The sequence below is a fragment of the Lissotriton helveticus genome, chromosome 1_1 (genome assembly GCF_964261635.1).
Source record: "Lissotriton helveticus chromosome 1_1, aLisHel1.1, whole genome shotgun sequence".
NCBI lineage: Eukaryota > Metazoa > Chordata > Amphibia > Caudata > Salamandridae > Lissotriton > Lissotriton helveticus.
The window spans coordinates 1,178,800,368-1,178,821,787 of record NC_136057.1 but is presented as its reverse complement, the minus strand read 5'-3'; the positions used below and the strand labels follow the sequence as shown (position 1 = coordinate 1,178,821,787).

The 21,420-nt window shown below is 46.9% G+C and overlaps 1 long non-coding RNA gene across 1 annotated transcript in view; it reads right to left on the bottom strand.

Annotated features, from left to right (window-relative positions):
* LOC144822033 (uncharacterized) overlaps window positions 1-21,420 on the bottom strand; it is a 362,713-nt gene that overhangs the window by 112,303 nt on the left and 228,990 nt on the right. The gene's annotated exons all lie outside the window — the stretch shown is intronic.

Here is a 21,420-nt window from a genome sequence, read left to right as displayed (position 1 = left end):
TAGGCCACCACCTAAAATAAAAGCCTTAGAAGCTGATGCGCCTCTAAGAGAGTGAGCACCAAAAATTGAAATATCGATCCCAGCTTCTTTCATGACATCCTTAACCCATCTAGCTAAAGTGGGAGAAGAAACTGCTCTATGAGGATATTGCTAGAGATCGCGGGTCACCCGACCAATAATTTCGCCACTTCTGGCTTCGGGCCCATATACTTTACTTTATCATATACATTGATCAGATGACCACACAATCTACTAACCAATAATTGTGAGTTCTTTTCGATGACTTCTAGTGTACCCAACTTACCATCCACCGTTACGGGTACCTATGACCACGATGGGTCAGGGAGCTAGCTGTAAAAGGAAAGGCAGCAAAATATACTATTCACCATAAATCTTTACTTTTCATAAAATGACCACGGACAACTGGAAGTTTTGAAAAGTTTATCTTAAATTCAAATAAGGGCAGTCATACAGCTTTATCAATAGAATACTAGTGCGACAGGGAACCCGCTAAGTGAGAGGAAAACTAAGATAAGGGCAAAGTGAACACACTATAAATCTGAGTTACTTTAGTCAGTTTTACGAGAGAAAAACCAAGACCATATCAGGAAGTTGCAAACTGCAATACAGAAAATGATTTCCAAAAAGTAGGGTAACATAGGAACACGCTATGAAAATTAAATGCAAATGACTTTATGAAATGCAATGGTTGCAGGAGAAAGCATGGAAAATTATCACGTGCAAAGGTATGTCTTTATTGAAGCAAAGACAGAAAAATAGAAAGGTGCAGTTTTAAGAATTCAGAGCAATATTTACCTAGACTGGTGTGAAAACCAACCCTGGCCACGGGTCAGTTAAGGACAGGAAAACCCTCAAGGAAGGATAACCCTCAGTGGGACAGCAGGTGCAGAATGGACACCCCAGGACAGGACAGGAAACCCAGATTCGGATCAGGACAGGACCACCAGGATACTACCAGCACCCGCAGTTCGGAAGCAACGCCTGCGCTCCACCCTCTCTGCAGCTATCAGTCAGGACCCCGATTGGGTCAGCGAATTCCCCAGCAAAGTGCTCCGCCAGCACTTAAGGTTCAGTAAAACCTTCAGAGTCTATGGTCAAGTTTCGGACAGAGAGCTCCGCAGCACCTCTGTATCAAGTCACCTATTGAGTGCGTTGGGTCAGTGACAGGTCAGCTATTCAGACAAGTCGGACAAATTCTCTAGCTAAACCTAGGCTAGTTATACTGTTTTGGGACAGGGTACCACCCTCCAAATGTTGCAAAGTGTCAGAATCCCCAATTTGGATTGGTCCTAAGGTAGGCTTTGGTTAACACACCAATCAGAACAGACTATTACAAGCCCTACTTAGCATCCTAGGGTGCCGCCTAGCAAGATTGGGGTTCCCATGAGAAGTCGCACGGAATACAATGAAAACTTATACAATGTATTACAATATAGTATAATCTAGATGCTTCTGGCTGGGTGAAGGTGCACGTTCTCATGCAGGCTCTGCCAACAACCTTCTTTGGCTTGGTTTCAATGCCATCTTCACCATGACGGATTCTGCGCAGAAGTACCCTCCAAAATGGACTCCCAAGCCCCCATCACCCCTCAGTGCCGAGGATACATGAAAAGTAAGCGAAACAAATTAGTACATAAAAATAAATGAATGTATTACATGTCATGATTTCACATTTTAGGTTCATCATTATAAAAATATACTATGCATTATTGGTGAGTTGCAACGAACAATTTCACAAGAGCAGCAGCACAAAGCTTCACCACGTTATAGCCATCTTATTGCATATTACGCATGCGCACCCTTTCCCTCCAAAACTATCTCTACACGAAGTCACGTGAGTGTGACTGACGCATGCGCAGCAGAGGAAAGTCAAGCAGCGGCCATTTTTAAAACACGGATTAATCGTATTAGTAAAACACATAAGCAAGCTTCTCTATCATACATATATATCGAAAATAAAGATATTAGTAAATCATACAATTCGTTACGAGGTTACAACGGTTTCGAGGTTCATGAATCGAGCAAGTCGCGATGCGAAATCTTGCTCTATCAATATCTATGGGAAATGATCAGTTGATCTACAGAACATCTTAGACCTAAAGTCCTTCTCTCATACTCCAACAGACAACGTACCACACACAAGATTTCATTCTGAGGAAAAAAGGGATAAAAAACGGAAGTTGACATAGTTTTAGTCCGTCTTTTAATGAAAAAACAAACACCTTCAGGTTGAAAAGCCCTACTAGAGAGATCTAATGCCTTTACGTCTGAAGTACGTCTGAAGGAAACAAGGCACAGTAAAACAGTCAACTTGTAGGACAGTTTTTTTAGAGAGAGAGAAGTGTTTTCACCCCAAGAGGAAATAAGTCTGAGAACATCCCTCACGTCCCAGAGAGCCGAGTACCTAGGTTGAGGAGGATTTAAAACACGCATACTCCTCATGAGTTTTTTGGTCAAAAGGTTTTGGCCTACAGAGGTACCATCTTGCAAGCAGTGACCTGCTGCAATTGCTGATCTATAAACGTTAACGGTACGATAAGCTAGACCTGAAGCGAAAATCTCGGTCAAGAAGTTGAGAACTTGAACTACATCAGCTGAAACGGGATCGTAACCCCGTCGAACGCACCAGCAAACCCATTTACCCCAAGCCAGTCTATAGGCTTTTCTGGTACCAGGGACCCATGATTCAGACATGAGTCTGAAAGCGCCCTCCGAAAGTCCTGGGATCTGCCACTGTCTCCTGAAATCTTCCAGGCCATCAGGGTCAGGATGCCCTGGAGAACTAGAGGGTGGCACTCCCCGTGGGGTCCTGTCAGTAGATCTTCGAAAGTGGGGATGAGAATTGGAAAGTCCACGCTCAACTCTAGAAAGATAGGGAACCAAGCTTGAGATTTCCAGAGGGGAGTTATTACCACTACAGATTCTCTGTTCCTCCGTATCTGAACGAGGAGGCGTGGAAGCATTGCAAAAGGAGGGAATGCATATGGTTTCAGACCAAGCCAATTCTGAAAAAATGCGTCTATTCCCAGGGCCAGTGGGTCCGGTCTCCAGCTGAAAAACTTGGAAAGTTGAGAATTGAGGCGATCCGCAAAAAGGTCTATTCCGAAAGGACCCCAACGAGATTGAATCGCAAGGAAGACTTTCCTGTCTAGTCTCCAGTTGCTTGAATCTACAAAGTTGCTGGAGAACCAGTCTGCTACTCCATTGTTCAGTCCTGGGATATGTTCGGCAAGGACCGAGATGCCCTTGTTGAGGCAGTAGGTCCAAAAACTCTTGGCTAAGTCCGAGAGGCCTTTCGAATGAGGGCCGCCCAATTTGTTCACGTACCTCACAGCAGATACGTTGTCCATGCGAAGCATGACTGAACATTTCATGGTGTCTTTGGTGAAGCTCTGGACAGCGAAGGACCCCGCGAGAAGTTCCAGGCAATTGATGTGCAGGTTCTTTTCCTGTGAGGTCCAAAGACCCCCTGTTGAGGAATCGCCGCAGGTGGCGCCCCAACCCTCTAGGCTCGCGTCCGAGTGGATGATCAGATCCGGTTCCTCTCCAAAGATTGCTCTGCCGTTCCAGGCTTCTGCATTCTTCAACCACCAAATTATCTCTTTCCTGGAATCCGCGTCCAGGCAAACCATTTGGGAGTAGGATGAATTTGCCCTGAGGGCTTTGGCCTTGAGTCTCTGTAGTGCCCGATAGTGCAGGGGACCCGGATAGATCGCTTGGATGGTTGAGGACAGAAGGCCCAGAATTCTTGCCAAAGTCTTTAGAGGAAAGGTGCGAATTTTTAGTGCTTTCCTTAGTTCTTTTCTGAGTTTTCTGAGTTTGTCTCCGGGTAGTTTCAACTCCGCTTGGAGAGTATCCACTGAGAAGCCCAAGAACTGGGTAACCTGGGTTGGGGAAGTAGAGGACTTCTTTGCGTTTATCACAAAGCCCAGGTGCTCCAGAAGATTTATCGCGAGAGTAGTGTGTTGCGAAGCAACTTCCCTGGATTCGGCCATTATCAGAATGTCGTCCAGGTAAAGGATTAGTCTTACTCCTTTGTTCCTTAGCCACCCCGCTATTGGGCGGAGTACCTTGGTGAAACACCAAGGGGCCGATGAGAGACCGAAAGGGAGGCTACAAAACTGCCAAAGTTTGCCCTCCCAGAAGAACTGGAGGAATTTCTGGTGAGGGGGCCAGATCGGGATTGTCAGATAGGCGTCCTTGAGGTCCAGGCGAGTAAGCCAGTCGCCCTTTCTCAATACGTCTCTGAGAAGATGAATTCCTTCCATTTTGAAATGGCGGTAAATCACCCATTGGTTTAGTTCTTTGAGATTTATTACTGGTCTCATTTTTTTGTCTTTCTTTTCTACTAGAAAGACGTTGCTGACAAAGCCAATCTCTTCTCCCTCCCGAATTGCACCTTTTAAGAAAAGGTCCTTGACCTCCTGGGATACTAGAGCAGAGTCTTTCTGTGAGAAACGTATTTCTTGTGGGGGAGTTATTTGGAAGGGGTAGTCGATAAACTCTATTTTGTATCCCCTCACGGTGTCTAGTACCCAAGGGTCCTGACTCACCATGGTCCAGTTCCCAGAGAAAAGGGCTAGTCTCCCGCCCACCTTTATAGGGATATCTGAAAGGTCTTTGGAGGTTCTTACCGGTAGAGAAGCTTCTTCCTCTCCTTTCGCCTCTGAAGCCTCTTCCTCTGAGTCTTTGTCTCTGGGGGAAGAAGGACGTCTGGTACCCATATCCTGACTGAAAGGATCTTCCACCACGTCCTCCAAAGGGTCTGGATGAAGGATTTCCACGGCCGGGGAATCGACCCCGCATCCTCCCGGCCCGTGAAAAAACTCTATTGTTAAAGACTCTCTTGACTCTCTTTGCGAAGCCAAAAGGAAAGGTATTCCCCGATATGTTGTGAGGGGGTCCATTCTGGCGAGAGGGGGTGTTTAATGAGCAGAGGGTCGAACATGTGTTCCCCAAAGGGGTCGAGAATTCCCATTTTGGACCCAGAGGCCTCAGACGCCTCACCCAAGCCCTCTCTGATTTCTCCTTCCTCTCCGTCTGAATTAAAGTCTGAGGAACAAGAGAGGTTAATGTCGTCTTGTGACCCATCGTCACTATCAATGGGGATAGGGATAGGGAAATTTGGGCCTTTAGACTGCCCATCTTGTGTGCCCGAGGCACCAATATTGTCACCGCCAGAGCGTGAGTCCTGTAAATTAGAGGTAGAGCTCTTATACCTTTTTGCGCCCTCAGTGGGGTTAATGTAAATTTGCCTCTTCCTTTGGCTAGAAGTAGTATTTGAAGAGTCCCCTTGAGCTCTTTTCTGTTGCCAGTCTGGTTTTGTAAGGAATTCTAATTTTTTGTTTATGGTCTCATCCAGAGACCCCATCACTTTGTCTAGGGCCTTGTTAATAAGTCCCTCTAATTTGTCTTCCATAGCGGAAGTTGAAGGATCTGAGGCCATAGTGAAGGGTAGATATGATAGCTGTGGTTGGCAAAAGCTAACTGTCAAACCCAAGAATGTTAGTGACAAAATGGAGGTAAGTAGCCATGGAAACGAAGTCAGGTGCCAAGGGGTTTTCCTTTAATGTAGGGTAGTCCTTACTCTGTTTCTTGGGTTGTTAGTTAGGTTCCTAGTGATTTCCAATGTACTTTCCTCTAAAATCAGGGAAGTCCTATTTCTATTTCCTTGTGTTGTGACTGTGTTCGTCTCGCCCCTTTTTTTTTTTTTTTTTTGGAAGCAGGACGAGAGTAATGGGTTAACGAGTGCTAGAGGCGAGGATAAACGTAAGCGGTAAGCGAGCGGTTCCTCCCGCTATTTCCTGTGGGTCTAGCGGTGATGCCGGTAAACTTGTATGGGTCGCGTCTCCATGGGAACCCAGCGCGGCCCTGTTACGCAGAAGGAGGGCCGCGCTGCCATGGAGACGCGTGCGGAGGCATGGGAGGAATGCGGCCGGCGGCGCTTTGAAAGACGCCGGTCTCGCAGTACGGGGCCGGCGTTCAAATGACGCCGGTCCCGAATGGTATGCTCCTGCGGCCTGAAGCGGCCAGGGGAGCGTAGGCTTACGAAATTAGGAAGCGGGGCTCAGAGGCAGAAGTGATTCCGCCGGTCCCTCGAAGTACGGGGCCGGCGTTCAGATGACGCCGATCCCGAGTTGCTTGCCCCAATGGCCTGAAGCGGCCAAGGGAGCGCGAGCAGAATAAGTAGTCGAGTGCAGCATAGGTAGAAAAGGGGTCACGCGCGAGAGAGAGGCAGAGAGGGTAGACACAGGGGGGGGGGGGGCAGCAAGGGGGGCCCTAAGGAAGGCGACAGAGTAGACAACCATCAGGCAATCATAAAAACAGCGTTTTCAGAAATATATGGGGCTGCTGAAGGGTTAGGGGAGGGGTGAGGGGATCCACAAATCCTCCCACAACAGCTCACAAAATATATCACAAACAACAGTCAGACAGTCAAGGGCATAGAGCAAAGAGTGTTACTTATCTTGTGAGCAGCAGCAACAAAGAAGGAAGACCACTATGTGCACATGGACTATATACCTACCTGGAATGTTTGTTGGAAGTTCTAGAACCCTTCATTGTTGCTGCTGTGAGCTAAGCAATAAAGGAGATTGCATAATATTGGCCTCGGTGTCATGCCATAAAATTTCATTTCTTGTTTCGCCACAGAAATGGTTTGTCCAAGCTTCCCAATGCATTTCGGTGCCATGCTCCTTCATCAGGGGAATGCCGTGAAAATATATACATGAACAGTATGTTTCTAATGATATTATGTCAAATACACAACAATACATTTTGATAGGAGTGTGAGGCGTTTTACAGCCCAAAGCCACTAGTCAAAAATGAAAAACAGTAAAGAAATGCGATTGATCATATGTGAAAAAGTGTGCAAAAGATCAGGGAAATTCACAATATACAGACAGTGTTCAAAACATGCAAAGAGGTGAGGCGTACCCCCAAACAGACACACCCAAAATGGAGTTTAAGAAAGCCGTATACCAAGAATATAATCCTGGCTCATCCTGGCAGTGAGACGTAGGCCATAATTAAGTAATTGCTGCCTGTGGTCTTCTGCAGCCCGCCCCTGCCAGCCACCGAACCGAAGCTGCACTGCTGCAGGCCTCAGGGAGCCAGTCGGACTCGGAAACAACTAGAAGTGAGTGGAAACCTATGCTTGTTCCCAGGCAATATGATAATATGCAGTAATGTATTTAGCATATGTTTCACGAAGACCTGTAACTGAAGAGCGGGCAGTGGAATCTAGTATATAAACAAAACTGCATAAAAGTAAAAACTAAATCAATACTTAAAAGTAAAACGCAGAGAGAAAGGGTAAATTGCCATTTAAAATTAGGGATAAAAAGAATACAGCAAATATCTGAACCCCTAAGTTAACAGATAAGGGAGATTTGCTCTGCTCTGGGAGTCCTCTGATTTATTTGTTGTGTTGATTAGGGACTTTTCTTCCTGATATACTATTCTGTTTTGCAAGACGACTTGTAAGGGACCGAGAACCAGAAACCACCTGCACAGTGAGCATGATAAACTTGATACTTTTCCTCCTGAAGTAGACATTTAAATTCCCCAGCTTGTCCATCAGTGATAGCAGCAGAACCATTAGAAAGTACGTCTCAAAAGAGCATGGATTTTTCAAGACATTTTATCTTACCCTGTAGCTTTCAGATTACTTACTGATTTGGTATGATGTTTAGGTTGCAACCCTATCTGTACAGGATATAGTATACACTTTAAATAGGGTCACAATAAAAAATAGAGACCCACAGTGCCTATACTTTTTAGTTAGTATCTGAAATGTGAACAATGTTTAGTCAAAACATCCAATCAACTTATGTTGTTTAATGTTTCTCAAATAAAGTGCTCCTTAAAATGAGTAACGAGTGATGTATTAGTTGGTTATTCAGTAATCAATATTCTGCTTCGTACAGATTATAAGACGCCATATTTGAATAACATTAAGATGCCAGCTGACACTTTTTGCCCCCTACGCTGGTGAGTCTGGGGCGTTCTTAAGGCTTCACACTATACACAGTGTAATCATCAGGTTGTCCAATAAAGCAATGTGCTACCAGACCGCCGGGCACTGTTAGAAGATTAGAGCCCGTCCCACTTAATTCCAACAGTATTCTACTTGTCATATTGGTAAATTTATGATTATAATAGGGGTACTGTGAAACCATCATAAATTAAAGAACATTACTTGATAGGTTGCTTTGCAAGGGTGTCTAGTAACAGGATGTGTAGCGGCGAGCGGAGTGGTGATTGGAGCTACAGACGTCTCACGTTTTACAAGAAATAGATTTCTTTGGAAGACTATGGGATAATTAGAGATGATGGTGGACACCCTCCCTACCTATAGTCAGATCCTTTAAAAATGAAGCTCATTAGCCTTGCACTCCTATATTAATGACCAGTGTAAGGTGCTTTGTTTAAAAAACATTGGAGAAGCCAATAGGTCTTGTATAGCATGATGCTGAAATGTTTATGTCAAGCTTGACAGAGCAGCTGTCGCCAGACAATTATGTGAGCATCATAGAGAGGGACTTGGATTCGGCTCACATTTTGGGAGCCAAGAGTACGTTTTGATAGGGCAGATGTTGTGTACTTCCACACAAACAAAATGCTTGCCCTCCACACAACTGTAATCATTTTGTTCATGTGTCCAGCTATCTGAGATTGGACATTCAGAGGCACACATATGACGTGGCAAATTTATTCAAGTCTGTTAGAGAACTATAAAATGTATGGTGCTTTTCTCGGGCAGCAGCACAAATGGGAAAAGGACAGTCATTTGCCTACATAGATGTTTAGACCTGGCTTGACTGTGCAACTGTCACCTGACCTGTCCACCTACACCAGTATTATTCTACAGTTCTTTCTTTCCACACAAATACATGTCCACTCCCATGCTATTTAGTTATAATGTTTCACATACCATACAACATTCTTTTAAAGCCCGACCTATTGACATTGCCAATGCTTGTTTTCTCCCCTTTTGCGGTAGGCATTGAAGAAAGGCTGCTGTTTAACTGTGGAGGCCATGTCTTGTAATAAAATGTTACATTTTAAAAATGAAAATAATTTTCATATAAAACATAGGAGCTTCCTAGCAGGCAGGTTTATTTAAAATAGATCAGAAACCCTTTTTGGTTTTAAAGCAATCAAAGGTAAATTTTAATTCTTAATGGCTCAAAAAAGTATGATTTGCTTTGAACTACTGCAACTTGAAATCATACTTTAAATACACAAGAATGATAAAAATACAGAATGAGCACTGTAAACAATGAAAAGAGCACTGATGAAGTACAATTTTGGACCGTCAGTCCCAACACTTAAGTACATTTCCTTTTAGACACAAGTAATCGGATAAAAAGCTGACCTAGCTCTCCATGCTATATGTTGTGTTAGGAGGCGAACTGACCAGTGGATGAAGATTGTTGTCTCAAAGCTTTTTTGTGTGTATTTATTTAAAAAAAATATTTGTATGGTTAGAAATTGTAATTTTCAAATTAAGGGCCAGATGTAGGTGGCCAATTACCGGTCGGTAACGTCCGAATTCGGCCGTTACCGACCGGTAATTGGATTTTGAGATGTAGGAGCATGCTTTACAGAATCGGTATTTTACCGAATCTGTATTTACAGATTCGGTAAAATTACCGAATCGGTAAATACAGACTCGGTAAAAATACCGAGTCTGTAAAAGCATATGTAGGTAGCACATCTTTGAGTGCCGCAGGCCTTTCAGATTCGGTATTTTAACACCCAATCCAATTGGGTGTTAAAATACCGAATTCAGGTGTGCATGCACATGTGTGCATGCACACCTAGCCATGTGACAGACAGACATGCCCTTAGGGCTTGTCTGTGTGCCACATGGCGCACATGCCTATTTTTGGGGTGCCAGAGGGTGTCAAAGTGACACCCCCTGCACCCTTGCAAAATTCGGTATTTACCGATTCTGTAATTACAGAATCGGTATTGCCCATTGATTCCTATGGGCTTCAAGGCCCATAGGAATCAATAGGAAATACCGATTCGGTATTTACAGATTCGGTAAATACCGAATCTTAAAGATTCGGTATTTACACATCTGGAAATACCTACATCTCCCCCCTTCATATTTACCACTTCTTAAATACCGAATCGGTAAAATTCGGTATTTAAGAAGTGGTAAATAAGAATTACCTACATCGGGCCCTAAGTGTCTGAATTTGAATTTGAATTTAAAATATTTATAGAGCGCGCGTATACCATACGGTTTCATGGCGCTGTGGGGTCAATTCAATTTCAAGTTGCGAGCTCAGAAATAACTTAGGTTGAAAAGGCTTGTTGAAATAAAAAAGTTTTCAGCTTCCCTCGGAACTCCGTGTAGGATACCGATGAGCGGATAGGAAGAGGTAAGGAGTTCCAAAAGGACGGGGCAAGAACAGCAAACTTACATCCTCCCGTCCTCTTCTTCCTAAAGCGAGGGACAACCAGAAGAGAGAGGGTGGAAGAGCGCAAGTGTCTGCTGGGCATGTACGGGTGGATATGGGATTTAATAAAAGCCGGGGCTGTCCCAGCAAGAGCCTGAAAGGTAAGACAACCAAGTTTAAACAATGCCGCTCTTTAATAGGAAGCCAATGAAGGGAGCAGAGGACAGGGGTGATGTGCTGAGATCTGGGTAAGCTAAAAACCAAGCGGCCAGCTTGGTTCTGCACCAGCTGGAGTCGGCGCAGGGCATAGATGTCTATAAATTGTTTCTAACTTTTTCGTTTCCCAATACAAAATATGCATTTCAGAATAAATGATTGAAGAGTTTTGTTTACCCTACTTTTGCATTTAACCTTTCATCCCCAAACAGTGATTCCAGGAGGATGCTGACATTTCCTTTGCCCAATTTCATTTAAATAGATGGCAAAGGGGGGTTTCTGGAGTTTAAGGGCAAGCTGTTAAGCACACATTGTCTCCAGTGAGAAGCCAATACCCGGCCTCAAATGGCACCTAATCGCCAGAACAAAAGTTCAGAAAGATGCAATGGCACACTAGGTGCAGCGAGAACCCAAAATCTCATAATTCATAAGTAAAACCTTTATAGGCTCAAGGATACCCTTATTGACTGGTCCTTTATCAGTGAGTGCTAGGGGGTCTCTGAAAGTAGATGGGTAAACAAGTTGGGTTCCTTTCGGGATCATAGTGCCGATGGGATGAAGGTAAATTCTCACTATTTCATGCAACACCTGCAGGGTGCAGGCAGCATGTACATGCGTCACAGGATTGATGTGAAGGTAGAGGGTCTTCAGCCACCAGGCTGAAGTGGATGCAGTAGCAAGCAGATGACATCATGCAAGGGAGCATCTTGTACCTCCTCAGTCATGTTCATGCTCCCAGCTGCAGAGTGAGGGTAGTGACCAGGACCAGAGGAGACAAATTTAGCAATAATCCCAGAAATTTACAATGATGAATTCACCTGGCTCATTTATCCCCTACTAGAAGGACGGTCATTGAAGAAACCCAGCGTGGATCAACGAGCTTCCACCTGTATGATGAGGGTGTCAAATAAACCATCAAAAGAATCAACTGGCAAGAGGAACCATTGTGGGCCCAAGTCTCTATCAACCTTCCACTTATCACATGTGATCTGGGTTGGAGGTCCCAGAACAAGGCTGAGATTAGAGTGTCCCCACGGCAGCCACTTTCATCCCAGGAGGGTGACCAGAGCTACAAGGCATTGTTGATGCAGCTTCTCCTGAATGGTTGATGCTAGAGTGCAGTGCCCTTGTACGTGGGCTGAACGCTGGACATCCTTGAGATAGACAGATAATATTTTTAACACACGTGGGTTTGATTCCCCAGAGCTGCCAGTGGCATAACAAAAGCCCTTGCAGCCCTCGTGGTGTGGGGGAACCCCCAAGCTTCAGAGGACCCCTCCGGCACTGGCTGGTCCCTGAGCGTTGGGGGCCCCCTGCATGTACTTTGCAGGGGGGCCCCCTCAACTTTTGTTACGCCACTGTTAGGGTTTAGTGTAGTGTTGTAGTCTTTGTGTAGTGTAGTGTTTTAGGGTAGTGTCAGTGTTTTGGGGTTTATTGTAGTGTTGTAGTGTCTGTGTAGTGTAGTGTATTAGGGTAATGTCTGTGAGTTAGGGTTTAGTGTAGTGTTGTAGTGTTTGTGTAGTGTATGGTTTTTTAGGGTAGTGTCGAAGTTTTAGGGTTTATTGTAGTGTTGTAGTGTTTGTGTAGTGTAGTGTATTAGGGTAGTGTCAGTGTGTTTGGGTTTAGTGTAGTGTCATAGTGTTTGTGTAGTGTAGTGTTTTAGGGTAGTGTCAGTGTTTTAGGGTTTAGTGTAGTATTGTATTGTTTGTGTAGTGTTTTAGGGTTTAGAGTAGTGTTGTGGTGTTTTTGTAGTGTTTTAGGGTTTAGGGTAGTGTTGTAGTGTTTGTGTAGTGTAGAGTTTTCGTGTAGTGTTTGTGTAGTGTAGTGTATTAGGGTAATGTAGTGTTTTTGTAGTGTTTTAGGGTTTAGGGTAGTGTTGTATTATAGTGTTTTAGGGTTTAGGGTAGTGTTGTAGTGTTTGTGTGATGTTTTTGGGTTTAGGGTAGTGTTGTAGAGTTTGTGTAGTGTAGTGTTTTAGGATTTAAGGTAGTGTTGTAGTGTTTGTATAGTGTGGTGCATTAGGGTTTAGGGTAGTGATGTAGTGTTTGTGTAGTAAAGTGTTTTAGGGTTAAGGGTAGTGTTGTAGTGTTTGTGTACTATAGTGTTTTAGGGTTTAGGGTAGTGTTGCAGTGTTTGTGTAGTGTTTCTGGGTTTAGGGTAGTGTTGTAGTGTTTGTGTAGTGTAGTGTTTTAGGGCACTGTTGTGCTGTTTGTGTAGTGTAGTGTATTAGGGTAGTGTTGTAGTGTGTGTGTAGTGTAGTGTTTTAGGGTAGTGTCGGGGTCGTGCAGGGTAGAGTAGTTTTATTGTAGGGAGAGGACTGGGGGTCGGGGGAGGGTTGTGTAGGGGTAGGGTAGTCACTTACCTTGCAAACTTTAACCTCAAGTATAGCTTTACCACGCATGCCTTTGCGATGTAATGGCATGCGTGGTAAAGGCATTGTCGTGGTAACTGTTTGTGATGTTATGGCATGTCGTTGTCATTGACATTGCGTAGTAATGCCCGCGTTGTAATGGCATGCGTGGTATTGGTAGGAATGCGTGGTATTAGTATGCGATGTAATGACATACATTCCTTTCACCGCAGAGCATTACTCACCTGACGCTCAGGATTAGCCTGGGGGAGTGGCTCTGGCTGTGGGGGTGCTTGCGGTTGACCGGGGGATTGCCTAGGAGGTAAGGGTTTGGGCACTGTCCCAGGCCAGGCAGCAAGGTGTTTTTTTTGTGCTAGCTTAAAAGGTACCCAGGTTATTGGTGCAGGGTTGCTCTCTCGTATTAGTAGGCATTTACGGTTGTAATTTTTCAGACTGAAGGCAGAATTTGGATTTTAGGACTGAGTTTTTAGCAATGGCACTAGAGGCGAAGAGAGGACAGGCCCCAGCCAGGTTGGAAGAATGGATGGCTACAATGATGCGAACTATGAACGACCTAGGTCAGACTGTGGCAGAGCTGCACAGGAGAGTGGATGGGCAGGAGGAGGATGGGGACAGGACCAGGCGTTCAGGGGTTGCACCCAGGGCAGCATTCCCTCCAGTACCCATTAGATCTAGGAATAAATGGGGGAGGGGAGCCGGCCACTGCGGTGTTACCAATCCCAGCTTTTCCAGTACCGGTAGTCCCAGGGCCTGTATTCCCACCCCTCCCAGCACTCTCAGAGCCTGTAGTCCCAGCCCTCCCAGGACCATCGGTCCCAGCACCAGTAGTCCCACCCCTCCCGGTGCCCGAAGTTCCAGTACCTGTGGTCCCAGCAGGGTGGGCAGCGCCTGGGGAGGCGATTCCACCAGCGGGTATGGGAGGCCCAGGGCAGTCGAGCGTGCCAGGGGATCCTGTGTTAAATGAGGCCCCGGCTCAGCCAGTAGTACCCTCTGGCAGTACCCCTAATTTGGTCCCAGGCCAGCCTGATTTAGTGGCAAATTTAGCAGCGGTGCTTCCATGGCTATGTAAGGCAGGGACAGTGATTCAATCTGCTGGCAGTGGGCTCCAGTTAGCTGAGGGGGATGCAGTAGAGAGAGCCAGGGGCTTAGTAGTGCAAATTGAGAAATCTAAACAAGTGGTGCCGCCACCAGTTGAGTGCCAAAAAGGCACAGGGAGCAACACGGGCAGCCCAGAACCCCCAAAACAGGCCACAGCTGCAGGACCTGAAGACAGAAAGATGCAAGCAGGTACATCAGTGGGTACAGTACAAGTGTTGCCAAGTTTAGGTTTTGGCGAGGTGCGCTCAAACAGAGAGCGTCTGGCAAGGCACATAGCGCTGGACGTAAAAGAACACATTTTGAACATGTTTTCTTTGTTGGTAGACAAGAATGAGAGGGAGGAGGCCAAAAAACTAAGGGAATGGTCCCACCCAAAGGACTGGGCCAATTGGCCTACTAGGAAAAAGATTGAGGAGACGTTAATTAACTGGATTAAGGCATTTTCAAACTTCCATGCAGGGATGGTAGAGAAATTCCCAGGGCTCAGCACAGAATTGGTGTGCAACCAGAATAGGATCGCATGTGCACATGATGAGTATGGGGTGATGTGTTGGAAGGAATATGACAAGGCATTTAGAAGAGTGACGGCCTCTGAACCAGCACGTGAACTACCAACGCAAGGAAGTGCCAAAAGGGCAGTCCTTTCGGTCAGGGGCATCCCAAAGCGGGGGAGGGGGCAGCAGCAGCAAGATGGGAGCTTGTTGAGATTTCAACAAAAAGACGTGCACTTAGGCCCAATGGATCATGTAAATTTAGACATATCTGCTCCTTCTGTGGCTTATCCTCCCCACCAAGAATCAAAATGTTTAAAAAGATCAAGGGACAAGGGAGGTAAGAAACAAGAATGAGGGTTCCTTACTTGGTAAAGCTCACTCACCCATGGACACAATGGCTTTGATACCCTGTTTGAATAAGTACTGCTGTCCAAACACGCCGCAGATTTTGCTGGAAGGTTTCAAGGATGGGTTCAGGATTCCTTCCCCCGGCTATTCTGGCGTTTCTTACTGCTGCAATCAGCAGTCAGTGAGGCATAACATGTCTGTGCAAGAGACAAAGTACTGAAGGAACTGCGTTTGGGGAGACTGGCAGGTCCCTTTGATTCAGTGCCTGGGAAGGATTTTGTGTGCTTACCGCTGGGGGTGGTACACAAGAAGGACCATGGGGAGTTCCGATTGATTCATAACTTATCGGCTCCCAGGGGCCAGTCACTGAATGATGCCATTGATGAAGCCCTGTGCTCCGTGAGATACGCATAATTGGATCCGGCAATTGCAATTCTGCAATCGCTGAGTCCAGACACTTTGCTCCGACATACAGTCCATTTTCCGCCTACTGCCAGTCCATCCACAGTATTTCCACCTCTTGGGGTTCCAAATAGAAGGGAAGTTCTACCTGGACAAGTGCATGTGAATGGGGTGCTCAGTCTCTTGCTCATATTTTGAGAAATTCAGCTCCTTTTTGGGGTGAGTTTTCAAGCAGGTCACCGGGCACCACTGGGTATTGCACTACTTGGATGACATCTTGTTGTTAGGCGCACCATAGTCACAGGAGTGTGGCAGGGCTTTGGAAGCATTTTGTGCACTCATGAGGGACCTTGGGGCCCCTCTGGCACAAGGGAAAACAGTGGGGCTGGCTACATAAATTGAGTTTCTGGGCACTGAATTGGATTCCATTGAGGGCTTGTCACGCTTGCCAGTGAGCAAGGTAGAAGGTTTAACGCTGGCATTAGCAGACTGTTTGCGCAAGGAAAAATGACTTTACAGCAACTACAGAAGGTAGTGGGTACGCTGAACTTTGCCTTAAGAATCATCCCTATGGCCCGCCCCTTTTCACATTCCATTGCACAGGCAATGTCGGGGCTGAAAGAAAAGCATCACCACACTCGGTTGCCCAGCGAGGTTAAGCAGGATATGCGGATTTGGATGGCATTCCTGCGTGACTTCAATGGCGCGGTGGTGTGGTCCAGCCCAGCCAGGTCCAGTCCTGAGCTTGGCCTCATGACGGATGCTGCAGGGAGTGACGGATTTAGAGCCTGGGTTTGTAATGGCCAGCAAAGCATTGACCTGCATGGTGTATTGACACTGGTGTAACAAATAACATTTAATTTCTAGAACTATTCCCCATTTTGGAGGCCGTGACCATCTGGCTGCACAAGTATCGCAAACAGTCTGTGGTTTTTTGGTCAGACAATATGGCAGTGGTGGAGTGCATCAGCCAGCCGTCTGCCAAGTGTAAGCTGAAGCTTCGCTTGCTTAAAGAAATTGTGCTGCAATGTATGAGATAAATGTGATGTTTAGAGCTAGGCATGTCCCGGGATTCTCAACCACCCGGGTGACACATTGTTTTGTTTCAAGATGCAGGTGTTCAGGTCTCATCAAGTGGCAGCTTGGTGCCCCAACTTACCAAACCTCATGGCAGCTAGCCTAGCACCTAGAACTAGGCGAGCCTATAAAGGGACATTTTCCGCATACTGCGCTTCCTTAGGGCAAGGCTGGGAAGGGACGATGGGGGGCGCTAGGTGGCATATGAGCAGCATGACCGCACATCCGTGAGGTTCCTGCAGCTTGGCACATTAATCCAATATTTATCCTGCTCATCGGACCAACTGAGGCGAATTACTGATGCCCTGTTGCTGCTGATGACTCGCTGGGTCTCCGGTGCGAGTTTCAGCTGAATAGACTCTGCTCCGCTCCCACTGTGCCACGAAGACAGGTCATCGGGAGGAGATGTGGAGCTGCCAGGTAACGGCAAACTACGCAAACGTGGGGTTGGCCACAAGGAGGCTAGGCCCTGAGAAGCGGCCGCCCCGACTGCCGCGGCGAGCACGGCCTGACCTGGGGTGGGACCGACCTCCTGAATGCAGTAAGTGTGGAACAAAATCAGCGGGACATAAAACTGCACTTGCGGAGCTTTTTTGGAACTGTGTTGGTGAATGAAGAGAGCGCACTGAGCGATTGCTGCCCTGGACCGTGAGACGGCCGCCATTATACGCTCACCAGCTGCTGCATTGCGGGCGAGAGGCCCCCACAACGGGAGTTACGTTGCCCTCGAACCGAGACACTCGGAGAGACTCCCCCCCCCCCCACAGCCCTACTGCGATGGTGAAACGAGCTTAGATCGCTTCATAATAGCGGTGCCGCACTACTGGTGATGCGATTGGTGACTGCTGCGGGGCTGGCAGGGGCGATGTTCCCTCAACGGAGCGCCTTGTGAAATCGTGGCGGTGTGGGAGACAGCTAATTAACGCTGGAGTGAGGCACGCATTCAGAGACCGAGATTGCCTCTGTGCCGATTGCACATAACTCTCGGACTCCACAACTCGGTGAGTGCTGGAGAGGGGATCGAGGGTGCCGCCCGACCCTGCAAGCCTGCGACATTAATAACTAGCTGAAGGACCAGGAGGAGATGCTGAGGGGCAAGGAGCTTACAGGTATTTACAATGCGTGCCTTTACACAAGAGCCTTGATTGAGACCCCACAGTTAGTGCCCTGTTACAACATGAAACACCAGTGATAGCAGCTTAGGGTCGGGACTTGCTGATTTCTACACTACGCACTTTTTGGGTCCAGGGAGAACCGGCCATTAGCATGACGCATACTTGACGCTGCGGAGAGACTGTATCTTGCCAGAGATGCATGGAGGCCTCGCTCTGTGCTGACGACCTACACTAGTGCAAACATCGGCTTGAGAGAAACACGGCTTTCCATTGCTGTGGATTTCTAACTGCACAGGGTCATGGGGGGAGTGTGAGACCTCGAACAGAAATGGGTAAACCAGATACTAGGCAGCCTAAGCTGAATTTTGAGGTGACGAAGAGAGGTGCACGTGGTCCGCAGGAGGATCACGACGGGGACAAAGGGGACGTGACACAGCGTGGTATGGCGGAACAGACGACTGATGTACAAAGTATTCTATAGGAAGTACGCCAGGGATTCGCCACCATTGTAGATAAGGTCGACAGGATGTCATCACGGAAGGATGCCATAGCGCATAAATTAGTGGGACATGATGACCGATTGAAAGAGGCTGAAAGGCGCATATCGGACAACGAGGATACGACGACCAGGGCTACAGGGCAAATTGCTCACATGGACATGCTCCTGAAACTTATTGCCGCCAAAAATGAGGACTTGGAAGCGCGCAGTAGGCGCAATAACATACGCATAATTGGCATTCCAGAATCAACCAATACTGGCAGAATGGAAGAGTATGTTGAGCAACTGCTATTGTCCTCGATTGGGGCGGAGTCCTTGTCCAAGCAATTTATAGTGGAGTGGGCCCACCGTTCCCTGGGGCCACGGCCTCCCCCGGGCACCACACCACAACCAATAATAGCCAGACTTTTGAATTATAGGGACCGTGATGTGGCATTGCGTGTAGCACCGAGTAAGCAACAGCTAACGTATGATGGAAATAAGTTCTCCATATACCCGGACTTTACCCCCATAGTCCAGAAGGAACGAGGAAAGTTCACAGAAGTCAAGAGCAAGTTGAGAGCGGCCCAAATTGACTATGCACTGTTGTATTCGGCACGCCTTAGAGTCACCCATCAGGAAAAGCAACGTTTCTTCACAAACCCACAGCAGGTGGAGGAGTTCCTCAAACACACACAACGCAGAGATGGAGGCCAGGCAGCTTTGCAGCAATCCTTATCGGAGGGAGCAGAGGATGATTCACTTTGATGGAACTTTCGTTAGACAGATAAGTCTACGATTTGCAGCGTGATGTGATAATTACGGGACAGTAGAGATTGTTTTCTTAAGTAACTGTCATGCCCAGATGTTGGACACGAGAAAGAGAAGAACTTATTGAAGGCCAGGCAGCCTCAACCCTTTAGAGCCCGAGGCGTAAGCGAAGGTAGACTCAGGAGGCGAGAGGTAACCGTGTCGTCACCTAGTAGTCCCCCATCGGGTGTTCCCCCATTGTTAAGTTTTTGTGGGGTAGTCCAAAAGATGGATGGTTGTTGGTTACTGCTCACTGAGTGGCAGGTGCAGAGTGAAGCTAATTTTTTCCTTTTGCCGTTTTTCACGCAGGAAGGGAGGGGGGTGGGAGATGTTTGCTGGCAAGTTGGGGATGCTTCAGTGGATTGGGGAGGGACTGGGGGTTAGATTGGAGATTACACATGGTCATCAGAATACAATATGTTTTTGGTCAAGAGGAAGCTCGGATGCTGTACGATCCCATTGCTGGTCAGGCAGCACATGATCTGATAACCCGCTCGGTGCGCAATTGGGGTTGGCCTGCACACTTGAGCCGAGAACCGTTTGGTGACTTCACGAACCTATGACTAATACCAACATAGACAAGTTGAATATTGTCACGTGGAATATAAGAGGGTTGGGAGATCCACGCAAGAAGCGACACCTACAGGCCTATCTGGATAGACACCAGATACATGTGGCAATGTTGCAGGAGACGCATTTTAACCCTCAACACATCAATACCTTTGCCAGTAAATGGGCAGAGCGCAGAATCTTTTCCTCTTATTCCTCATACGTGAGGGGCACAGCTATACTTATAAAAAAGCGCACACCATTTACGATGGCTGGGGCCACCTGGGACATTTCGGGGAGGTATTGCCTAGCTTGGGGCAGATTGGGATCCGACTCAGTCACCCTAGCCTGCTGCTATGGACCGAATATAGATGATCCACAGTATTATACTGCATTATGGGCGAAAATTATTGACATTGGCTCCAACCACATCATATGGGGAGGAGACTTTAATATCGCACGTAACCCAGAAGTTGACAGATCTCACCCCTCCCTCCATTACTACACTAGGGTGCGTGCGGTTCTTCATAACACGCTCACTGAGTACCACTTGATTACTGCCTGGAGGCATATGCATCCCCACAGACTGGAAGGGACTCGCTTCACAGCGCACGCAGCATCTTGGGCACGTCTAGATTATCTGTTCCTCTCCATGGGGCTTTGCCCGGCCATCTTTCAGGTGCAACATTTAGCCCAAACCTATTCAGGTCATGCGCCTGTCAAGCTTACCCTGTCTTCAGCAGATTATCCACCACGTGGGAGCTGGAGGTTGCAGCCTACCATCTTATTAGACTCTGTGTTCCAAGAGGAGCTCAGGGAGGAGGTGCAGGATTTTTTTTGTACGAAATAAGGATTCGGTTGACAGTGTGGAGACCATTTGGGAAGCGTTCAAGGTTACATTAAGGGGCTATTGCATATCGAAGGGGGCCGGTATACTTAAAGACATCATGAACACACTGCATAAGCTTGAGAACGACCTCAAAACACTGGAGACAACACTGTCCACACGATCAGATGGTGCCACACAGTCGAAATTCAGGGAGACACTTACAGAGTATATGGACACGGCACGTAGGGAGTCGCGCTTCAGGGGGAAGTATTGGGTGGCTCGCGTTATGGTGAAGGTGAAAGGCCAGGCAAGGCACTGGCCGAAACCATTAGAAAGCCACGATGCTCCAATTTTGTACTGGAATTGGAAGGTTTGGATGGGGTGGTGTACAGAGACACTGCAAACATACTCAATGCTTTTACCACTCACTATGCTAAACTATATACTATGCAGCGGGTGGATATGCTGGATCTAGATACCTATTTGGGGGATGTGACTTTGGGATGGCTGAGTGATGTACAGCAACGTTTTCTGTGTGCCCCATTTGAGCTTGATGAGGTAAGGGAGGCAATTATGCATGTGCAATCTGGGAAAGCCACGGGTACAGATGGCATCCCCATAGAGTTTTATAAAACATACATAGATCTGACTGCCCCCATACTACGCAAAGTCTATGAAGACGCGCTGGACACAGGGCATCTCCCCCCCTCTTTGAGAGAAGCTCTCAACACCTTTCTTTTAAAACCTGGGAAACCGCCACAGCAGTGTGACTCTTATAGACCTCTGTCACTACTTAATTATGATGTTAAAATACTTGCTAAACTTATAGCCACGCGACTCAATTTACTTATGGAAAATTTAATTTTACCCTATCAGTCAGGCTTTGTTCCCGGAAGGGCCACGCCCACAACTGGAGAACACTTTTCGCAGTCTTAAATAACGTCTCTTCGGCGGCTATTTTTTTAGACGCCACAAAGGTTTTTGATTCGATAGAGTGGGATTATATATTTGGAGTGATGTCGCGCATCTGTTTTCTGACCCTTTTCCTTTCTTGGATACAGCTGTTGTACTGCTCATTGGTCGCTACGGTGCTTATTAACGATAGGATTTCCCAGGGGTTTCCAGTCACGAGACGTACAAGGCAGGGCTGCCCCTTGTCACCTTTGCTTTTTGCGATTGCTGTTGAACCGCTGGCGG